The sequence below is a fragment of the Haliaeetus albicilla genome, chromosome 15, assembly GCF_947461875.1.
Source record: "Haliaeetus albicilla chromosome 15, bHalAlb1.1, whole genome shotgun sequence".
NCBI classification, from domain to species: Eukaryota; Metazoa; Chordata; class Aves; order Accipitriformes; family Accipitridae; genus Haliaeetus; species Haliaeetus albicilla.
Genome location: NC_091497.1, coordinates 23,705,957 through 23,730,520, shown reverse-complemented (window position 1 = coordinate 23,730,520; position 24,564 = coordinate 23,705,957). Strand labels below are relative to the sequence as shown.

The 24,564-nt window shown below is 36.9% G+C and overlaps 1 protein-coding gene across 4 annotated transcripts in view; it reads right to left on the bottom strand.

The window, feature by feature from the left end:
- Positions 1 to 24,564, bottom strand: part of PCDH9 (protocadherin 9) — a 691,999-nt gene that overhangs the window by 181,114 nt on the left and 486,321 nt on the right. The gene's annotated exons all lie outside the window — the stretch shown is intronic.

The window sequence follows — 24,564 nt, the reverse complement described above, 5'->3', positions numbered from 1 at the left end:
TTTGATTCTACACAAAACACTGAAAATACATGTTTAGGTAAAATGGCATAGGCCAGCATTACAGCTCCTATCAAGGCTTCAACCAATTTAATTTTGTCTTCCTACTTCACCACTCTCAAAATGAGAGTCTGCCTTTAGGTGCTCAGTGGTGAATTATGTCAGCTGTACTTTTTTATCCCACATTTCAACAGGGTGTAGAGCACCATAAAGTGGATTATTGAAAAACGGCTTGCAAGAGTGCAAAATAAAATTTATCTAAGTAGGCTTTTTCCCCCTCTTGGCTCATAACTCCATATATTAATAATTTTGCTCCTACTGACGTTTATAAGAATTGTGACCACAGAAAGATGGAAAAAACTACTGTAAAGAAGTGATCCAAGGGCTGGGGCATAAACCTAGGATCTCTGTTAAAGTCCTTTCTCTTCCAGTAATATCTTGGCAAAGTCACTTCGGACTCAATTTTTAAAGGTGTTAGGCTTCAAGAAATACAGACAGGCACCAGATTAGTTTTTCAAAAAGCATTTCAGATATCTAACTCTTTTTAACTTCTCTGCTGACTTTACAGAATGGTGGGAAAGGTACAGATTTCTAAGATGGCCGTAAGAGAACTTGCATACTTTACACATGCCTCATAAACATAAAGATATCAAACGCTGTGAAATACTTATGTACACATAATTCACAAACATCTAAGCAGTCACAAGAAGAGAAAGACAGTGACAATCAGGTCCGTAATTATGATATCTTTCCTTAAAATGAGCATTACCTTATTACTCAATCTTATTTATATAAACAGACATACTGGACAATAAAGTAATAAAGTATGAATAAAGGCAGCAGACTTGACCTGAAAATGATTTTGTTTTCACATGCAACATTAATTACCATTTGGATTAGACTAATGTACCACTTATCACTCCGAAGTGGTATACAGGGAAAGGAGGAACGGAAGAAACCTTAGTGTAATTATTATTCTTTCTAAGTGAATCAGTGTGCTTTACATGTCTGTTTTCTCTAATCTACTAGTGTAAAAATCCTTTTTTGTAAACTGCTGAAGAGTTCATTTCATTAATCCTTTAGGAAGAGTTTCTGTCAGATGCTTTAACTAATGGCTCTTAGCCCCCGGATGAGTTTGAAAGGAAAATATTACTTGGATCAATAATTAAAGACCTGAGTTTTGGGGTTACTTTTTTTAAAAAGAATTATATATTATTATTCTTGTCAACATTGCTTGGCATTGACTAGTGACTTCAGAAATCTTGTTATAAGACAAATCTTTTATTTGCCATTGGCCATTTCCTTTAAGCTTAAATGTCCTAAACATTCTCCTTTGGAGAACATGCCTTCAAAGTGCTCTTTAATCACTACTATATTAACTGCTGTCAGTAACCAGCCGCTTCCATGAATGTTTAATACTGGGATGACTGATTTTCACTAAAGTTTGTATTAACCGTGGGTAAGTAAACAATTACAGTCCAGAAAATCTATGAATAAAAGCCATAAAGCACACATTGAAACACCGTAAATTTCTCTTTTTCAGTATGACAAAAGCTCATATATTAATTCTGGTCTGCAAATGAGTCCATCAATTACAGATCCCGAACACTGTTATTACTACTTTAAGATAGATTTTAATGTTCTTACTCATATTGGGTAGCACTTCACTGTGAAGCAGTCTCATTATTGATTTTAATAGGACTATTTATTAAGTTAAGTAGTTTTCAATATGAGTCAAGATTTAACTATTAAGTATCTATTCACATAGTCTAATTAGCTATTTTAAGTAGGGAACATCTACACTAGCATTTTGGTTTTGATCAGGAGTGCACTTTTGAAGGGAATCTCTTGAACTTCCCATTTACTGCTCTTTGGCTCAAAGCAGAGAATTCTTGGAGCACACAAATTTTTTCTTGGATGAAATTAAGACAAAAATGACACTTTAGTTGCCACCATTAACAGTAATGGGTACTCAGCCCACAGGATCAAACCAGAGCTACTCTCAAGAGTACATATACACACCCCAAAACATGTTCAGTGAGGACACAGAGTCCTCAATACCAGCTCTCTCACTCTACACATCTGCTCCTACTGGGCCACTCCACCTACTACTGTAGATATGTTTCTAACGCACTCCAACCACTAACAGGCGTTTAAACTAAAAGATTAAAATAAAGCAGTCCAGAATAAAAACTCTGAAATGTACACAATATGAACAATGTACCCTTTGCCAATTTATTTGTATTGGTCCACACTACTTATTACTTACTTAGAAAATAAAAATAGGATCCTAAGTTCCCCATATGCTTCATGGAGATAGGAGGCATCTCTAGAGTTGTGATTCAGCACTGGCAAGTCACTGATATAAAGCAGACAGTCAGTGTTAATACTTTTCTGTGACTACTTTATTCCTTTCTCTTTGACGGCTGGGTGGCTAATTTTATGTTTTAAGAATAACAGTGCAAAATAATGTAGAAAAACTGCTAAAGAAGTATCTCAGGCTGGACAGTTCCAAGATGGCTGGCTTAATACGTTCCAAGCAGAGAGCTGAACACCAAGCTGTCAATGGGAGCTGTAAAACCATAAGCATCTCCCAATTATAATTTCATGACTTATAAACACTTTATTTCTCATTATCATTTTAAGTGATTGCTACTCTATCTACTTATCTCTCTATGTCCAGCCACTGAGCTCCTGCTCACTGCTAGGTTTCATTCTCTCACTTAATGTTTATCTCCATCTACAGCTGATTCAGCTGTTAGCCTAACTGATGGGGTGGAAAGCTTAAGTGGTGAGGGAAGGAGAGAAGAAAGGGAAACAAGATGAAAAAGTCAGGAAAAAGTAAGCCTGATTTGCTTCTGACAGAAAGAAGCAGTGCTTTTAAAGTGTTCCTGTCCTTACTTATTACATAGTTCCTATCCCCATCATTCATTCTTAGTCTGTTTATTATATCACAGTATACTGTAAAAATAAACAACATTGCTATATTTTTATTCTGGTTTATTTTCAGGTCTTGAGGCTTTTCTGGTGTTTGTATGCTTATTTCTTTTTTTTTCCCACCACCTGTTGTGACAAAACTACAAGACAGAGTTAAGCCACTGCAGGAGGAAATTGAATACAAATACTATTTCACAGCTATGTTCTATGCAGGGGTATGGACAGAGAGATAAAGTTTGAGGAACAAGAGCCTCTGTCACAAAGAAAATCTTCCTTGTTTCACACAATTAGCAAAAAAACCCCGAACTCAGCTTCTCTCTGCCATAAGACTCTACAGAAGTAAATCTGAGTTCCATGCAGTTGGGCTGGGCTCAACTTGTCCTCAGTGGCACTCCATATGTGTAATAAAAGTATTATTTATACTTTGTTCTTAAGAAAAAAACAATATTCACCTCAGATGACTATAAAACCATGTGGGGTTGGGGGGGCAGGGAATATAATTGGGATTTCAGAAATAAAGGGGAAGTTTACAATACTAAGATTGTTAGACACACCTTTTTCCTACAAACCTCATTTCTACAAATAGACCAGGCAGCTGCTTTGACCTTGATTTTATAAATGCCAAAATGTAGTTTAGTATTTAGACAATTCATTGTGAAGAAAGACATAATCTCAGCAGACTAGTGATATGTCAACCAGCATTTTCTTCCTGAAGAAAGGAGAAAAAATTATTAACTCTGTTAACAAAAAAACCCCAAAACATTGCATTAACAAAGGGCAATGAAATCAGACTTCAAATGTAGTCACTGTGACACTTGCATTTTAGACAGCTATAGCAACTCTGACTATTATTCATGGATGGTTCTCAGATGCAGCCAAGGACAGGAAATGGGCTATGGCTTAGTATTAGTCTCAAGTCTGTGCCCTAATTCACCAGCTGAACATACTTTTAAATCTTTAATTTCAGACTATAGATTTAATCTCTTGATACTCACTGGGTTTCCCAGGTTTAAAGGAAAGCCTCCTGAGTTCCAATATGTCAAGTAGACAGGATGGCAGGTTACAGGCAGCAACGGTTAGAAATCTGCTTGTAGCTATCTCAGCTTGTAATTGCTGCTTCACAGCTGAGTCCAGAGCCTGAGTATATGAGTATTCCTGCTTCGCTTCATACATTGGAGGTGGCAGCTAAATGTATAGTTTCCCAGCTGAGCCTGATGCCCAGCTGCACTTCCTAAGTAATGCATGCACCCACCTAGGTGAGATGCAGGTCTCAGGTGTGAACCAGCGCTGTTAACTGATCATGAATACTATAATAGTGCTGCTTTCTCTCCAAGATGGAGAGAATCACATTGACTTCTGGAAGACACTTGGTCTGCTGGTTGCTGCTGAGTGAAAGTGAGAACACTAGAAAACTCTCACACTGGTAGTAGTAGTTTCAGTTGCTACTCCCCCACTGAAAGAATCCCCACCCTAACTTGTCCTTTGCTCTGTCCAATAGCTGTCATTTGGACACAGCAGATAAATCAGTAGTCTTGCCTAAGCAAAGGTAAAGATTTAAGACCAGGACACTTAACAGCACATAACTTTAATCATACAACTTAAATTAGGTTCCTAAAGAAGGCAGACTGTATCACTTATCATTCTCAAATCTAATTACAGCTCCTGAGGTTGGTTCTGAGATGAGAGTGGTGTAAAAGCTGGTATAAAATGGAAAAGAATATGCACACTCATCACTCCTTTATTTTTAAGCAATTGGTTGAATATTTTGATGATGTTCAAACTGCTGAGCAAGCTGATCAGTTCAGTGCCAGCCCATCTCTCACTGTAAGGAAGACACCTAATTATTTTGCAATTCTAAAAGGTCAGGTAATTTAAATTAAATACAAATAATTTGCAGGACATGACACACAGCAAATAAAATGTACCAAGAATCAATATACCACAGAGTTGTTTCTGATTCAAATAAATCAGTTGGACTATCACATAAAGCCTGCCTTTGTATGCTTTACTGAAACAAAAGAAAGCTTAAAGTAGGTATAAATCAGCCTGCTTAGTGCCATTTCTTATTGCCATATTTTCAACTGTAATACGAAATAAAGTGTCAAGCTACCTGGTTGATTGCCAGGAGCCCACCTCTCAGTAAATGACCAATGCTTTTACTACAAGTTAGATGAAGCAAAAATGGACTGCCCTTAAAAACTCTGGTCCTTCTGCATCAAATCACAGTGCCCCTGGAGACAGAATGCACTGTGCTTCTCTTTGTAACATTTTAAGGTTACCAATTACTCTTTTGCTAGATATACACACTATAAGGATAAAACCTGTAACAGATCGGAACAGTTATTTTAATTAGAATAAATGAGTGGTTTAGCCTGGATATCTTTGATCACTGTCATGTTAACAAACTGAATAACAATGAAGTCTTCGAACAGCAGGCTCTGCTGGGATTTCTGTAGCATATAATGTCCAACTACAGCTAAAACCCGCTAAGCCAATGCTTTTGTTTCCTCATGCAGTTTCATCGTAAAGGTAAATGTTATCCAGTACAGTTATACATTAAACACCATCAGTGACTGTTAAGTCTTCTATAGAGAATTGTCACTGTCAAAGGCTAATCTACTTTCCTTTTTATCATTATTTTTCTGCCTGACAAAAGGCACGGATAGGGTTTATATGGATACAAGCAATGGCTGCTCACACTCATTAGACTTATCCTACTTGTCTAGGTAAGAGACAAAGGTGCACTTAAATAAAGATTTCCATCCTAATGACACATGAGTAGACAATGCAAATGTTCTACTCATGCTTTTCATTAATTTAGCTCACTTTTGTGTGCTTACTTTCGTATCTACCTTCAAAGAGAGAGAATAGGAAAAGACAGAGGCAAACAGTTATATAAACTCACATACATTTTAATGTTCCACCACTGCTAGCACTTTATTGTGTCTTGAAGGTGCTGGTATTTTCATAGCAGACATTTCAGATCACAAGATGAACTGTTTGTTCTTTCAGTCCCCAACTACAGCTCATCTCTGTGTGTTCTATTTGATTTAGAAAAAGCAAAAACATGTGACAGCAGGACTTCTTATCAAATAAGGCCAGTAGTTTAAAGAAGCTTTAATAGCTTTAAAAAACTAAAATAAGAAAGCCTATCATCCTTCAAAACCCCTATAGGTTTTACAAAGTGCTGGAAACAGAGTGACTTGCAAAGAGCAGGTGCTAGGCATCTGACAGAGGAGTTCACAAAATATAATAAAACTTTCTAGCTAATAATAAAAAAAAGTTCTCCTAGTTCATTATACAAAATGGTTAAAGCATACCAGAATTTGACCTTGCAGACAGACTCATCCAGAACTGTAAAATTGCAGAGTGACCTCCTTGACACTGCTTCATCACCATCATCATCATCACTCTGTCATTCCCACAAGCTCGCCGGTATTGATGCACTGCTTCAAAACACAGCCATGCATTGTCACCACTCCGCACTACAACTACCAAGCACCTTGCTTTCAGCCTCCATCTGACACAACGGGCTGTATGTCCTTAAATGCCCTAAAACCTGAGAAGAGACAGAGGAATCTGCGGCCAAACGACTCCTCTCACTGTGAACACAACACAATATCTTACTTGAAACACAAAAGGAAGGAGAAGGGCTTTCTTTTCTTCCCTTATGTCCCTTGTTACCAGTGCTGGCCTATAGACTGAAGTCCTGCTGTGGTCCTGCAGAGAGGGTTTGTAAATCCAACATGCTTCCTGTACTTTTTAACAGTAGTTTACTGGATAATTTAGCATTTTTACTAGTGAAGTTTACAGATGACACAAAGATTGATGGAGTAATAAATACTAAGGACACATTACTTTTACAGAACGATGCGGATCACTGAGCTCAAAGGCCCCATTGAACAAAATGCATTTTAATAGAGCAAATAAAAGCTAATGCACCTGGGAATTAACAATTCAAGCTGTACTTAAAAATTAGGAGCCTTAGAAAGCAGTGGCTTGGAAAAGGATTGTCAAGGTCCTGAGGGCACTGGCAGGCCTCACTGCCCCCGCTCGCCCCTCCGGGGCTCCCCCACCCTGCCCGGGGCCCAGGACGCCATCTCAGCCCCCGGGGCCGTCAGCCCCCACCCCAGCGGTGCCACAGCAGGGCCGGTCTCCAGCTCCCCACAGCCCTGCCCGGCCCGGCCATCGACACCCCCCCAGCCGGGTCCATCCATGGGCCCACGTCCCAGCCCGGCCTCGGCCTGTCCCTGTCCCCAGGGAGATGCTCGATGTCCGGGTCACCCATCCCCAGTGCCCCCGGCCGCCCTGCTCCTGGCTGGGGCAGGGGGACGGGCCCTGGCTGCCCGGCCCTGCCCTGACAGGCCCCATGGGGAGCCCCCAGCCCACTCGGTACCTCAACAAGTATTTGGGAATCAACATAAATAATTGCTCTCAGTGCTACAACCAGAGGAAATATTTTAAACTTTGCAGACTTGACACTGGTTGAGACGATAACATCTCAACCGGGCACACACACTTCAGTAAATACCAAGAAAACACAGGCGCCAGCTCAGAGGTCATCTATGAGAAAAGTGAGTGTGTGACTTGGTCATTGTTTGCAAGTACTCGCACATCCAGAGTGAGAGGTCTGATAGCAGCAAGTTTCACACTGCCAGAGTGAAAAACAGCATCAAATGGCTTGAACCTGAATTTAGCCAAATTCAACCTTGAAACAAGACTGGATTTTTCCAGCTGCGTGTGGGAGTCATCACTGGATGACAGGATCACAGTAAGGACTTGCACCAGGTCCCGCACGTGTTGTAACCATAACTCACCATTACCGTTTGAAGATTACTCGTCTTTTGGAAGGGTATCTTCCAGTCCAGATGTAGGACAACATTTATATAGTATGAATTCAGGAATTCACCCAAAGTAACAGTGCAGTCACCAGATTTCTAAACACTTTGACTTGCCTCATACACGTCAGGTGCTTGCTCATGCAATTGGCAATTTATCCACACTGCCCAAAAGGAGGGGGACTGAAAGTCACTCAAATAAAATAATAAGCACTCTAAAACAATGATATGGGGTGCTTTGAACATCTTTTTCTTTCTGTATAGATATAGATTTGCAGAACTTTTGATCTGTTCTGGTTTAGCTTCATATGTTTAGCTGTGTTTAAGTCTGGGCTGGTGCTATGCTTATTCAGTACTTTTGTAATGGGCTGAGACATAGCCCCACGTTTTTGTCTAAATTTGACTTTTCCCTCCTTTCTGGATTTAAATCATCTATGACCATTAATACCATGACTTGGGAAAATAAGTAAACAGGGAAAAAACATGAAATTGCTGGATTCACAGATTCAAATGGTGCAAATGTTACATCTTCTTATATCTGAAGATATAGGAAAATCTAAAAATACAGGAAAAAATGAAAAATGAGCTCACACAAGATGTAAAGCTCACTTCACTAAGTATATTATAGAGACTGGTAATGGGAATCACATTGGTATTGTGATTGAACTGTATATTGCAATTGCTATATTTTGCTAAGCGTCACTTACATTTGTATTGTGTTTTCAGTATATTTTGTATTGCTCCACTAAATCAGAAATCCTGTATAACCTCAATTGTCTTCAAATAAGTAAATTTGATATTAAACATTACACCTTCCACATGTGGAATATCTAAAAGAACTTGATCAGAGAGTAATGGACTCTGACACTTTATAATATGTAATAAATTCAAGTCTCCAGTAACCATCTGCAGCTTTTGATACAGAGGCTAAGCCAATTCTAGAGCTGGTGTAAATCAGAGCGGTTTCAGTTGTGAGTGAAATTATGCTAATTTACACTAGGTGAATATCTGATATGTTAAGTCCACAAGATATGGAAGACTAATCACATACGTAAATGATTTACTGAATTAGGATGACAATGAAATTTACTTATTGTTAAAGTGCCTTCTCTCCATCAGACTTGGAAGGAAAAAATAAAACCTTATGTAAAAAGTATGCTTACCTGATTTTAGCCATGCAGACAAAGGAAATCTCATAGCTCCTTTAGAGGCTGAGCTAAAGAGAAACAGCTGAATGGCAAATCACATAAGCAGGAGGATGCAGAACAAGGTTAATGGCCGCAGAAACTTTCCCATCATCAAAGAGATCATAATACACCAAGAGGAAACAACCCTCTCCAACATCTATCTGGATATACATAACACAAAAATTTGGGGATGTTTAAGGTACCATCTCATATTTTGCTGGTGGGTTTTGAGCTGTGTGATGCAGTTTTCTTCTGTTCTCTATGGCAGTCTCTTTCACTTTAGCAGTCATGGATTTAGTAAGTCTAATAGATTATCATGTTGCCATAGCTGAATAGGTGCTTAGCAATGGTCACTCAGAAGTCTTTTTTTTTCTTTTTTCTGATAACTGGAAGTAGAATAGAAGATCTTTCTTTTAAAAAGGTTTGTCTTTTACAAGAAGATAACCTCTTTTTGCTAGCTCCCTGGCACTTTTTTCGTGGAGACAGCAGCCCTTCAAAAGGTGGAACTGATTGCAGGAAAGGACAACTTTATCACAGTTTCTTTAAATGTATGTTACCCTGGAAAGGCTGCAGTCTAGTTAAACTAAGTTCATGATACTTATCTTTCTCTGCAGCAGTGAAGGGGAGAAGCATTCTGTGAGCTTAGAAACTTCATCGACAGTGTGAGAGCCTATGAAAATCTTGACAGGGCATATTCTCCCTTACAGGGATCTACAACTCTAAGAGAAACACTTTCTTCCCTCCTAAAACTAAATAGAATTGAAGAACTGAATAAATGTAAGAAAGAATACAAAACCTGATGATCAATCTCCTCCTGCTCAGAGCAGGAGAAAACAACAAGATTGGCAACAAAATTTCTAAATCCCTTAACATTATTGAAAAACATCTGATAGATGAGCATAACACATTTGATATGGCTGTGCCAGTTTTGCCAACTTAGTCATTTCAGCAAGAAATTAAATTTGACCTGAACCATATATCAAACTGTCAGGTCCATTCACCCAAATTAAATGCAACTTATGCTGTCTGAACAGTGCTATCAGCAAATGAGTTATTAGGTATTTCTTACACTACACCTAAAGTTTAAAGTTCTCTGAGGAACTCTTGAGGTTAGTCTTACATGTGATGCCACTGAGGACACAACTAAGTTTATGTGCACTTACACTGCTGACAGTCATCAAGGAAAAAAAACAACCAAAAAAAAGAAAAAAAAAAAAGGAAAAGCTCTGAAAACTTGAACTACTTTTGTTTCTCTGTAAGAGCAATTAACACATATTCCCAAAGGAACTACTGAAAGAAGGAAAGAAACTCAGGATTCCCTTTGGGGAGGATAGTAACTCTAGGAGGCATTAAATATGCAAGCAGCCATTAGGCATGATTAAAGATTAATTCTGTGTCATAGACAGGACCTGGGGTCATTACAGGTCATGACTTTCATCTTAATTATTTGGCTTACTGTTTTTATTTAATTAGCTTGGCTTAATGAGTCTTTGGTTATAGATGTCTGGCACACTGTATTATTGTGCACCATTTATTAAGTAAAAGGCTCAGCTATTTAACTTCTTAGCAGATAACTTCCACAATCTCAGCAATAAGGTTCTGGATAAAACCAGAGTGGATTCTGTGTAAGAACATAATGTTACAACCTTATTTACCTCTCTAAAATCAGCATTAGAGATTCTACTGAAATTGGTGGGACATGTGAGCTTATAATTTGGTAGTATTTTGGTGCTGCCTATTGTATTAGTTACATTGGTAAAATACTCTGTAAGTCAACACTCACAGCTCTCACTAGGCACTGTGTACTGTACTGGCCACGTCAAAGTCTTTCAAGTTTTTGTGTTCTGTTCACTCTTTTTTAACACAATACATTCAGTCAGAACATAAAGGTACTGATTATGTTAAAATTAATTTAAATTACGGGTTTTATCTGAACTGCAATAAATATTTCCATAATAAAGATATGACCAAGACCCTCACATACTTTTCAAATAGAAAACATTTTCTTATGCATTTTTTTAAATTTAGTATTTGCATTCTGCTTTAGAGGCCTATCTTTTCTTCCCTTTAAAACCATAAAAACTAATAGTTCATTTAATTCTCCCACCTCTTCCTAAACATTGCCTAACAGTCAAATAAATCACAAGTATGACTGAATCTCAACATAATGTGGTTTTCCCTCCTGTTTCAATTAGAGGGGTAATGAATCAAACAAATAATAATTAAATAGAGCACCTGTAAGAAGGAAAGGACTGGGGAAAAGAGGCTTATGATGCAAACCTAGCTAGGGGAACAGGAGATTCTCTTTCTTCTTCTCAGATCCTCTGCCTTCTATACCAGAATGGAAATCACCCTGTCCTTGAAAGACTTTAAAAAATAATCAAAACTTCAGAAAAAACATAAGTGAAGGGGGTTACCCTTTCTCAGTGCCCCCCAAAATGCATAGACTTTCTCAGGTCAAAAACTAGTAAAACCAGGACAGAAATTTTCCTGTGAATTAAGAGTGCTTTTAAGGCACAGCAAATACTAGGGAAGAGAACTAAGGCCATCGTGGCCCAGAATAAAATGAAGACAGCTAAAGCTTAAATCAGACTTCATGAAACTCACAGCATTAACATTAGAATAAATTTGCAGCATATCTGTTGCACAAATTAGCCAGATATACTGGTAAGCTACTAGGTAGCCTGGTACGTACTGGCTTAAAATCTTTAAGAACACTAGGAATCCCAGTTCCTCTAACAGTTACATTCAGGATTTGCTGAAGGATGAGGCTAAGGGACATGAAGAACAGGGAGAAGATGATAGCCCTAAGGTAAAGTAACTAACATTTTTTGAAATAATGGAACAAATTATAGTTTAGTAACTTTTTGTTACTTTCAGGCCTAGAAAGTTTTTGTCAGAGATAGCAAGGGTGCTTGTATGAGCAGTTTGGAAAGGACAAATATTTTGCCTATGAAAAGAAAAGTTTCTTTATATTGAAATATTTCGAGATGGATCAAAAGAACAAAAGGTCCTAGAAAAAAGAAGGGAATGCACTTCCTGGTATCAGGCCTGCTAAGAGAATGGAAGACTCTATCCAGCAACTTTTGGCATAGATTTGTTTCGGTATTGGTACAGCAACAATAGGACAGATGTTCTTGGCCATTGATCCCTGTAATCATGTTATTAAAAAACTTATATCCAGAAAGAAAGTTAATGATTTAATGGACTCTTAACAGTTAATGATTTAATGGACTCTTTTATCCATTGAGCCCCAAACGCAGCCAAGTCAGCTGCAAGTTCTTAACTGTGCATGAAGGATGAAGCCATTCTCTTGTTATGAAGCTAGGGTCTCTTCAGCACTCACTGATGGCTGAGCAACAGGCAGATTAGCTCCTAATTGTTTACCTTGATAGTGACCAGAAGGCTTATAACAGAATAAATCTGAAAATTAAAATTCAGACGACAACAATTCAATGACAGCTATTAGCAGTGCAATTAGAGTGGTTGATTAGAAATGTTTATGAAAGTTTTGCAGACTATGAGTTTGTGCCAGACTCTTAAAAAAAAAAAAAAGGCCTGGAACAATCTGAACTATAAAGCTGCCAAGACAGTATCTTCTGAAAATGTGGCAATTGCACAGAGGTCTATCCGATATATCAGATAGATGAACTATTTAGGGATGACAAATTCTACCAGCTGAAAAGTGCAACCTTGGGGACTGACTTGGGCAAAACTACTTAGACTAGGAAAAGAGTTCAAACAAGCTAATTTTTTATGCAATGGCAAATATTTGTGACATTTATAACTAAGTGAATTTGGGGCTAGGACTTAGCTTTGTACCTAAAGTTGCCACAAACTGAGCATCTGACTTAGTACCCTCTCTTCTCCATGTAGAAAGAAGCAAATATGATTCAAAGCTGAAAGTATCTTACTTTAGTATTAGGTGTTTAACTGAAGACCAGATGAAGTTAAATCAAAGTTGAATCTCCCATACCGTTTCTCCGCCTGAGCTTATACTGATAAATTCTGTGTACCTACATCTACATTATTTCCTCTATCACCTACTTCCCTTCATCAATAACTTCCTTGGCTTCATTCCCATCTCTTTTTCCCGTCTGAATTTCTGAAATAAGGAATGTGCCTCACTACAGGGAACTTGCATTTAGTTTGGTATTAATAGAGCTTTACTACAAACACATGGTGCACTGAGCACAAAGAGAGATCTGATACTTTGGAATGGATCCAAGATCTATTTAGTTCAATATCCTGTCCCTGACAGAGGAAGATATAAGAAACCTACAACAGTTAGATCTAGGGTTATTCAATCTAAAAGACAGATAACGCTTTAACCTTAAGATTGAAATATTAATTTCAAAACAATGGTTTATGATTTGTTACAAGACGTTAAATGTGTTGTTAATGTCATTATTTCTTTTTTTAAAACCCTCCTCAATATTTGATCTAAACTATGTCCTGTCTTAATGAGTTCTATAATCCATTTACATGTGCATGAAAAACAGTAGTAAAACTATAAGTATTTCTGGATTGCACAACTTTTAATTTCAAGTTACTGTCCTCTTTTTCTTGTGTTCAGAGACAGGTAGAATTTGCCATGTGGAAATATGTGATTTATAAATCAGAAAAACTATTATTATGTTCCTCATTTACTCATTTTCTTTTGCAGTAGTTTCAGTTTCTTTCAACAGAACTTTTCCACTCCTTTCATGATTGCATTACTTATTGTTGAACCTCTTTTTGTTCTCTGATATCCTTTAAGATACAGGATGGTCAGTATTACATAGCATTTTAAAAGAGGTATTTAAAGCATTATGATATCTTTTCTATTCTTTGCTATCCCTTTTCTTATACATGTTAAAAGCTTGATTTTTTTTTTACTACATCTATATGCTAAGCTGAATTGCTCCTTGAATTCTATACCATTATACATGACAAATACCCTTTTTTTTTTAAAGTTGGTATGTCCAGTTTAAAAGACTATAAATTATATGATTGAATTCAATTATAAGCTATTTTTCCTGCAATTTGAAAGTATTGTATTAAGTTTCATTTACCATTTGTTTCAGCTCCCTTGGATATGTAAAAAACCTCATGATTTCTCTGATCTCAAATAAACATCTCTTTGATGTTAAATACGTCATCTGCAAATATATCTACCTCATTACTCTCTGTATTTTCAGGCTATTAATATGGATATTTAAAGCAAAGGTGAAAAGTAAAAGACCAAATACAGAACCTGAACTCAGCCTCACTGCTGATGTTTTGAAATGAGAAAAAAATAACACTTTTTTTTTCTTTGCATCCTATTTTATCCAATGAGCTGTGACAATATTTCACTTCACTATGTATAATTACTTACTTCTTTTAGTAACCTGCCAGAGCAATAAGAACTGCTGTTATAACAATATTAGCAATGTTAAAAATGAACCAAATTTATAGATAATGGACTATTGCTGGGTCATCAGAATATTCCTTCAGTTATAATCCCGTATTGTCAAAGAAATTCAGTACCGAATGTCTTTCAAATAATTGTTAATGCTCTGTTTTTCTCAAAACAATAATGGTTTCTTTTTTAGTTTTCACCACGTGTCCTGGTTTCGGCTGGGATAGAGTTAATTGTCTTCCTAGTAGCTGGTACAGTGCTATGTTTTTGAGTTTGGTATGAGAAGAACGTTGATAACACACTGATGTTCTCAGTTGTCACTAAGTAGTGTTTAGACTAAGTCAAGGATTTTTCAGCTTCTGATGCCCAGCCAGGAAGAAGGCTGGAGGGGCACAAGAAGTTGGGAGGGGACACAGCCAGGACAGCTGACCCAAACTGGCCAGTGGGGTATTCCAGACCATGTGATGTCATGCCCAGTACATAAACTGGGAGGAGTTGGCCTGGGGGGCGGATTGCTGCTCAGGAATTAACTGGGCGTCAGTCAGTGGATGGTGAGCAATTGCAATGTGCATCACTTGTATATTCCAATCCTTGTATTATTATTATTATTGTCATTTTATTAGTGTTATTATTATCATTATTAGTTTCTTTCTTTCTGTTCTATTAAGCTGTTCTTATCTCAATCCACGTGTTTTACTTCTTTTCCTGATATTCTCCCCCATCCCACTGGGTGGGGGTGGAAGTGAGTGAGCGGCTGCGTGGTGCTTAGTTGCCAGCTGGGGTTAAACCACGACACCATGTGAGAAACACAGAAAAACAAGTAGAAGTAAAACTAGAAAAATTCAGAAATGGCCATCACAACTCCCATTAGCAAAAATGCATAGTCCAAGAACAATGCCACAACAGCATGATACTGGAAATGGTCTCTATTTTAGGTAGTAAACAGACAGGAAAAAAAGTCAGTGGTGGTTACATGGTGCATTTAGTTATTTATTCAACAGTTCTGTGTGTGTTGTATTGGTGGCCTATCTTGAATACATTCCTGAACACAAACAATAGAAAGCATCAATTTTCCATGTCAAGGAAGACAGTATGTTAAAGCTTAGAGTGAGCCTTTTATATGCAGCAGCTAGTTTAATGAAATGCTATAAACAATTTATATGACCAAGTTTTTGGGGGGAAAAAGTTTCCTCCTTTCTATTTTCTCATTTTGCATAATGCTTTTCCTAAGGGAATGGCATGAGGGAACGGGGAAATCAATTGTACATCAAATTGTAGAAACACTGACACATTCCTCTAGATCACTAAAGTTATCAGACAGTAAGTGAAAAGTGTACATAATTTGTCCATCAGAATTTGTCAAAATATTATATGACAATTCATTAACCCACAACAATTCTAATCACATCTGGCACTAAAATTTTGTATCTGTCTTGCTAACAGAACATCACCAAGCCAAATTTCTAGAGGGATAAAAATAGTGCAATGTAAGTAAAAATCTAGTTTCACCGAGGAGAAAAATCTGCTTAGTGCTGTCATTATTTCCGCACCCCTCCACCCCCAGCCCCTGAATTTCCTGGTGGTTATTTGAGCTTAAGTAAGGAAAAAAAGTCCTACAGAAGATGGAGTCAACATTACAGATAGAAAACAGGATGATATTAAACAGAAAAAGTAACGGACTGGTAATAACTGAACAAGGAATTAGTTCCTTGGAAGAGACTGTATCTCCACATAACTGCATAATCTGTGACCTCAAAAATACAGATTTGTTTATTTAGTAATGAATAAGCTGAATTAATTGTACTGCTACCCATAAGGTTCAATTATGTATTGTCTATGGATACTGATGTCATGACTGGTATGAACAGACAGTGATTATAAACACCCAGCTTACCATTATTTAGTCATTTTTTCATAGATTTTTTTACTAATTATTTGTAATACTTTATCCTCCATTTAAGAGTCTGAATCTTCCTGTTACACAGCGAAAATACACCACCTATTTTAGAATTTGGTATTGGCTATCATTGCTATATGCACCAAAAATACAGATCAGAGAGGATTTCAGCAGTCTTCCTCATGTTCATAGAAAACTATGTTTACTTATTTTCTTTTTCTGAAGCAACAGTATTTTTACAGATTCAATTCTTATTCTATGATTAAAAAATAAATAAATCTGATAGCAATTCCAGAGTGGTCTGTTTCTGCTCTTTCTATGCTTTGGAATTCTTTACTAGTCAAAAACATTTAAAGGAAAAAGTTTTGTCTTTGGATTTTCAATGAGGAAAGTCCATAGCACTTGTGCTTTGAAGGGGGGGAGGGGGGAGGAGGAAAAAAACCAGATGCACGACAAGAAATACTTACATACTTCAGTCAGGTTTTGGATTTGCATTATCCCTGAGGAATGAAACTTTCCTTGTGGTTCATATATGAAACTAGTATTGCCTGGACCTGTTATATTCATGAGTACCAGATGAAGATCAAAGTATGAAATTAGAGATGGTAGCTCACAGGAGGAAGATGTGAGGGCAAGGATATAGTGAAATGCTGTTGCCTATTGATGAGAAAAGCAGCCATGCTCCTCACAATCTGAAACCTGCACTTTGTGTTTACAGTCGTCCTCAGATTTTATATATATATCCTAGAGCTCACAAATGTAGACCTAATACCTGAGACTGGATGGGCTTCACCTGAGGATATTAAAAGAGCTTGCTGATATGACTGACTGCAAGGCTGAGGATTTGGCTAACAGCAATCTCATAAAGTTCAGCAAAGAAGAGTGCAGAACTATGTACCTAGGACAGAATAAACCCATGCACTGATACCGACAGGGAAGCAGCTGGCTGAGTACCAGACCGTCTGAAAATGATCTGGGTGTTACAGTGAATGGCAGGTTAAGTAGGATCGAACTGTGTGCTCTCTTTGCGAGTGAGGCAAACCACATACAGGGCTACATAAGACAAAGTGTGGTCAACAGATATAGGTAAATTATTATCTTCTTCAACTCAATCTACGACTGTAACTGTCAAACTCTTGGCAATGGCAGATTGGAAAACAAGGAGCAACCGCTATAAGCTGTGGGAGGTTTACATTTGGCATTAGGAAGAACTTTTGTACAGCACTGGATCAGGTCACACAGAGAAGTTGTGAAATCTCCATCTTTGGAGATTTTCAAGACTCAGCTATAGAAAACCATAGGTAACCTGATATAGTCACTATTCAAGAGTCCTGCTTCTTGACTTCTTTGGGGAGGCTGAACTACAACAACCTCCCGAGGTCTCTTCCAACCTGTATTTCTGTAATGCAGATACACATCCACCTGTAGGTGGAAATATGAGTCATGTTTCTTAGAGAACAGTAGGAATAAACGCTAAAATAGAAAGATGCTGAAGCTACTTGGCCATGTAGACTGAGTTTTAAGTAAAGCAGGGACACTATGTCCTGCACTGCTAAAATAAAAGCTGTATGTCTTCCTTATTAAGGGAAGACAGCATTTGGCTAGCTTTCGGAAGCACTTTCCTTCAGCCTTGCCTAAGACTGGGAATAGTTCTCGAGAGGTTCTAAACAACAGAATCTAAGGAACAAAACCAAAATCAGTTCAATTTGCAATTTGACCCAATGCCATCATTAAGACAAAAATGGCCTTTTTTAGTTATTACACATAAAACAAAGTGTTCCTTTTTGACAACACAATACATTATTTTCATGTGTAATTTTCTTAATAATTTTTATTATTCCATGTTATTAATCTATTATTTACTTAGGCATAACAACACAAGCAACACATATACAAGCCCCTAGGTTAGAAAAAAGAAAGAACCCATTATGAAGTGAAAAATTTGGATATTGTTACATGATCTGTATGATAGTCACCAACTCTGGTAATACAATGCTTACACATTAAAAAGTGAAAGGTCATATTACCAGATCTAACTCTGAAGTTAGCCCTGTTTTGAAGAGGCTAGGCTAGATGACCTTCAGAGATTCCTCTGAACACAAATTATTCTGTAGGACTATTATTACTTATAACAACTAATGGAGAAGGAAAATAAATGAAAAGTACTTCTAAGAGTCACAAGCTTTGCTGAGAGCTGAAAAAACACACTGTTCATAAGTACACGCACAGGAGAAGCCTACATGATATAAAGCGGGGAAAAAAGCCCCCCCCCAAATTAAGGTACCTTTAAATCACTCAAATGTCAACAGACAAGTCTTTGAAAGAATGACGGATGTTACATAACAGAGACAGTAATGTGTTGTAGTGTGGCAGGGTGAGCTAAGGACACAGCTTTATTCTGCACTCAAAATGTCTTTGGTACAGTGGGTTGAAGTCAAACCCTTAATACAACCAAAATGTGGCTTTTTTGTGTTACTAGTAAGATAAGTGAGGATACACAAACACACAAATGCATCCTCAACATTTATAAAACCCTTTTCTTCTCTTCATATCTAATACTTGCCTTCACATCCCATTATGTCAAATCAGGTGCTATAGTGCTCCATGATGGATATAATTTAATGCGACAGGTTACAATGTAGCATATTATTTGGAAAATTGGGAAAAAGGCAGTTGTTATGAAATTGGTTGTTAAAGATGTCTCAGGTTTGTTTGGTTGCTGGTTTTGGTTTTGTTTTTGGTTTTTTTTTTTTTGTCTGTGTGGGGTTTTTTAGTTGGTTTTGCTTTGTTGTTGGTTTTTTTAACCCATGCAGAAGCAAACCCTAAACTGGCAGGTTTTATTTTAAAAAGCATAATTCATCTCTAATGTAAGAGCTAGGGTTTTTTTCACATGCAGCAGATGTTTAAAAGGTGTAAACAATTAGAGACAGGATCACTAAGCAGACATTCCCTCTAATGAGCCAGCAAAAGGAAAACTTGTGCATGTTGCTGTGATGGTGCTTTCTCCATTTTCCTCACAGAGAAACTCCAGCTAGGCTTAAGCATACCTCTGTAATTATAAAATAGCAAATAAATCCAAATAAAACCTGTGTTCAACCACTCTGAATGGATACAACTACAGCTCTTGCCTTTTACCTTGTTTGGCTTTGTGTTCCATTTTTAGCATTTTAGAATCCACAAAATGTGTTGGCAGCAGTTAGGAATAGGAAGACTCTGATAACCCTTTTCTTTCTCTCTCTTGCTCTGGTATAGAGCACACCTTTTTTTTTTTTTTTTTTTATTTCCTTGAAGGACTACTCCTGTTCATTTTTAAGAGCTAAATACCATCTTCAGCAACAAAAGATAAAGGTTGCAAGTAAATTTCACAGGGGTTGATGAAGCAATTCTGCTTGGACATTAGAGAACATAAGCATTAGGTGTTTTTAAAAATTGTTTTTATTTATTTATTTATTGTCTTTTGATTTACTATGTTAGGCTTGGGCTTCAGATAAGAGGCAGTAAAAAAAAATTATACATCTCTTGCATCACGGTGAGGCCTGCATACTCAGGTTTTCAATCAGCCACAGAAATGAGGTCTCTAAAGTCCGATTCCACCTTAGAAATTTCAGACAGAAAGTGGAGCAATCAAAAGACTCGAATAGATCAGAATTATTTAAGAAATTATTCCAATAGCAGGAACTACTTAATTATATTCTTATACCTACGATGCTCTTCACCTTCAGCAAGGCATTCTGATATTGTCACAACATGGGTACTACAAGAATCAGGCAAAAGAGGAGAGGATAATATGTATTATGTATTAATATTCTATATTAATAAAATATAATTTCAGTACCTACCTTGGGAGATTGTTCCTAGATATTTTTTTTTCCTTAACAATTTGGAATGTCTTCCACAATATAACGTGTCATCGGATTGACAGCAACACTGAACTTAAGACAACAAAAATATCAATAAATGTATCACTTATCTTTCAGCACAACAGACACAGGATGGAACACTGTATCTTAGTATACATATTGATAAAATTTATCTATAGGAGACCTAATTGCTGAATATTCAGAAGATCATGACTTCATTCTCTTTTGGAAGATCCCATCTGCATAAGTTTGATGAAGCAGAAGAAACGTTTTGAACGTCTTCCACTGTAAAGATGAAAAAATACCCCAAATGGGATTATATATACCCCAAATGCATACGTACATATATATACATATATATATGCAATATCTATCTTTCCATTTCAGTGATGGCAAAATGTGACAGGGTGGTGTATTAGTAAGAATGTCTGCATGACTAATGCATGACTGCATTCATTGTTGGATAGGTCAAATTTAATGAAAACAGGTATAAACTGTAGTTTTCCATATTTTTAGAAGGATTTGTTTGGGGGGTTTTAACCCAGAAGCAGATGTCATAACAGATACTGTCATGCATATCTCCATAGAGCTACAATGGTGTCCATCATCATAAGTTTCTACATATCTATCATTTTTATTTCCACACATCAAGTGAAGCAGTATGCAAATATATGGGCCCAGGGGAAGAGATCTTCTCAGTCTCTGATCGGTCTTCAGAACACTACACTGTATAAAAACTGTTCTAGTCCCTTGATATCAGTGAGGGGACAAGATGTTTTTGTTACAGCAACCTGTTAAATAAAAAGTGTAATCTCAGGTTTGAGCAGCATAATCTCAAAAGTAGCATTGCAAAAACTGAACAAAGAATACTGGAAATTTCTGAGGGAAAATAGCAACTGCTGACGTACAGAAGAAAGAACCATTCTGTAAACCAGTGCAACTGAAAGGGATATAGATTTTCAAGCACTGTGAAAGAGGCTTCTTTCACATCGTAGTTTTACATCAATGCAATCCCACCTCTGGGGGGGAAACATTTTATTAATTATTATTTCTATGACTATTGCAAAAAAGATAAACAGCACCCTTATTATGCATTTTATCATAATCTGTCCTAAATTTCTATCACAGTTTAGTATCCATTCAAGCATCACAGTAGGGAAAGTGTATTATTACAACCATGAATCTTAGGTGGCATTTTGCAAAGGTTCATCCATTGTTACCTTCCATTAACAGCCAAATAATCCAATACGATTAGTTCTGCATGTCCCCTCTGGAATTATTTAAAATTTAGTCTTCTGGTATTATCTAAAGCTCTAATAAGTTGGATAGGGAAAAAAAAAAAAAAACCAAACGAAAATTATGCAAAAAAGCTGGTACCAGGGCTTATCTTGGACTTACTGATTTTTAAATTTATTATTTCTTATAATTTTCAGAGACAATATGTCCCTAAAGCTAAGTTTCTTCGAAGATATGCCCAAAAGGGACTGCAAAACTTTTGTATCTAATTGTATCAGGGCTTTTTATGAGGCTCATGCACATACACTTTTAGAAAAGCATAGCTGAACCCCATGAATACAACACTGTGAACTTCCTACAAAGTAAAAGCCTCTCAAAGGAAAAAAAAAATTAAAATAATATTGCCAAAATTATCCACTGGATTTTTAAAGTTTTCCCATAACAAAACACTAGTTGAAGGATTACAAGGTTTTATATTTAAAAATCCTAATCCTTGTAGTTGATTCCTTTAGTAGATTTAGAGAAACCTCTTAGAAACAAATAGGGAAGAATTTATACCTGAGCATCAGACTGACATTTCATAGCAGAATAATCTTTCTTTATATTTTAGGTCATTCACAAGCTCACTGGAAAGATGTCGAATAATGTAGCAGCATGAATGTTTATATCTCTGTGAAAGACACTCACTACTGACTAACACCCCTGCATTTTCTATTACACGATGTCTAATTAAGCCCCATGATGCCACTCTCAAATCTGACAAAGCAGAGATAATTCTTGACATTTTCAAAAACTTGGCTTATGTTCCCCTTCTTTTTACAGTGACACAAGCTGGGGCTTCAAACCGATAATGACATTGCAGCAAGTTTCTGGTTTTTTTAGTCTTTTTCACACAGTAGTTTACTCAGAAGGAATGGAATCACACAGACCTTTATTTGCCTTTGCAATCTTCAAGCACAGAATCACAGCAGCCAAAAGACCAAATTTTGCCCTAAGTGCCTCTGTTCAACTCCCACCAAAATCAATGGAAATTATATGTTATGCTACCCAGGGAGTGATTGGGTCCATAGCACACAGAGAGAACCGCCACAGCACATGCGAGGCGATAGGTCATGTCACTTCAATTGTCCCTATCTTCTTTCAGCACTAGACAAACATCAGAAGAGACAAACATAAAACAGTAAAATAGCAATAGTAATACTCAGTGTCCTGGTGCTGTCCCTGTCACTGCTGCTCCTCCAGTCCAGCCATAATGCAGAGTTTCCTTTACCACATGTGGTGCCTCACATCTACCTTTCTTGGGCAGCAGCAGGAGGCAGACCAGCAATATTTGGAGGCTGTCTTTAATTTAAAACTCATCTCTTTAACATGAAAACGTGGCATTTCAGATAGAAGAATAAGGACAAGGATGAAAAAGGTCCTGCATATGCTTCTGAAATTATGAAAATTCACAGAGAGGAACAAACTTTCCTTTTTTAAAAAAAATCAGGTCTTTTCATTGCTTTGTTTGCATTACTTAAAGGATCCCTTCCCTGTCCTGGTAATGTTACTATGTTCTTCTTTATTTTACTATGTTCACTGTGACACTAGCCAAAGACTACACAAGATCAGTTTCTCCACTAAAAGAAACAATAAAAAAGAACTGGTAATGATTTACACAGTTTTTCCACAAATGTCTCACAACGCTTAAAAGCTGGCTTACAGATCTTAGGGGAAAAAATAATAAAACCCAACTAAAATTAGAGAAACCTATACAAATCTCATTAGTATATGGTTTAAGAAGGCACAATTTGCCATTTTGTTTCTGAGTCAAAAAGGACCTAATCTCCTAGAGTTAAGACTAATGCAAAAATCATTAATATTTTCAACTGTAAACTCCTGAGACCTGTGCACCAATAGCAAAATGTCTTGCTTTTCCACAACTTTCTTCTAGAAATTGCTTTAATACAGTTTTACAAGAAACATCATTTGTTCAGATTGTGTCCCAATTCACCCTGCAAACACAGACAACAAAACTAATTATTTTCAACCCCAACCTTTACCCGACTGTATCTTTTGAAGGCAGACACCAAATTGGTGGAAAATTACATCTTACATTGGATTTCATGCTTATCACAATTTTTCCCTATCTTTCTTTCTATCTATTTGATTAAATCATTTCACATCTTTCAGAAGTCATAAGTTGCAAAGAAAAAAAGAATTCACCATAGAAAGATTTAATGTGTATAAAGAATATTCCCATTACAGTTGTGGACTTGGTCATTTGAGCAGTTAACGTAAAGAGCACACAGTAATCCAACTTATTCCTGAGCAACAGTAGACTTTCACCAGACATAACCTCTCTCTTCCAACACAAACTTAAAGACTAGAAGATACAGCTATTTGCAATTGGTTTGCATTTGCTTTGGTTTATTATTCTTATTTTTGTACCATTAAGGTTCTAGTGAACCCAGGTGCTGGGCAGCCATGAAGTAAGAAAAGGTTCTTGACCAAATTCATCTACATTTGAACTGGAAAAATCAGGCACAAAGGCTGAGGACAAACATAAGCCTAGAGTGGAAAAATGACATACTCAAGACCACAAAGGAGGTTAGTGGTAAATTCATAACAGACTACAGGCACAGGCCTTCAAATTTACATTTCAACTCCTTAGTGAGGAGGCTACATTGTTCCAAATAATTAAACTCAATCATTGAAAAGACATATTTCTCTCCTTATATTTACATGTCAAAGAACTCTCACTATAATCAAAGACAGTTGAGAAAAGGGATGCAGAAAGCTAAGAATCTAAAGAAATATTAATGATGGACAAAGACAAGATGTGATATGAAAAGGAAAAAAAAAATTTTTTTTCTATTTTTAAATGAAATATTAAGTCTTGCAAAATTCTCTGATCAGCTGTAATAAATACAGTTCATTGGGATTCCATTTCAATATGATATTTTTACTACTGTTAAGAAACTGAATTTGGGCTGTTCACTTTATAAGAAGGAAAAGTATAAAGAAGCTCCAAAGGAAAATGTAATAAATTCCCTTATTTCATGCAAATCAATAAGGTGCAGTAGCTTATTTTCAGTGTTTCCACCTGCTTTTATGTTGTGCACCTAACCCTCTCACATTTAAGTGGTCAAAGACATTCCCCTTGAGACACACACACTGACATGGCAGTGACTTACATCCGCTTGTAAGGAGACTATGTATACCCTTGCTATCAGTTAAGTTTTAGGCA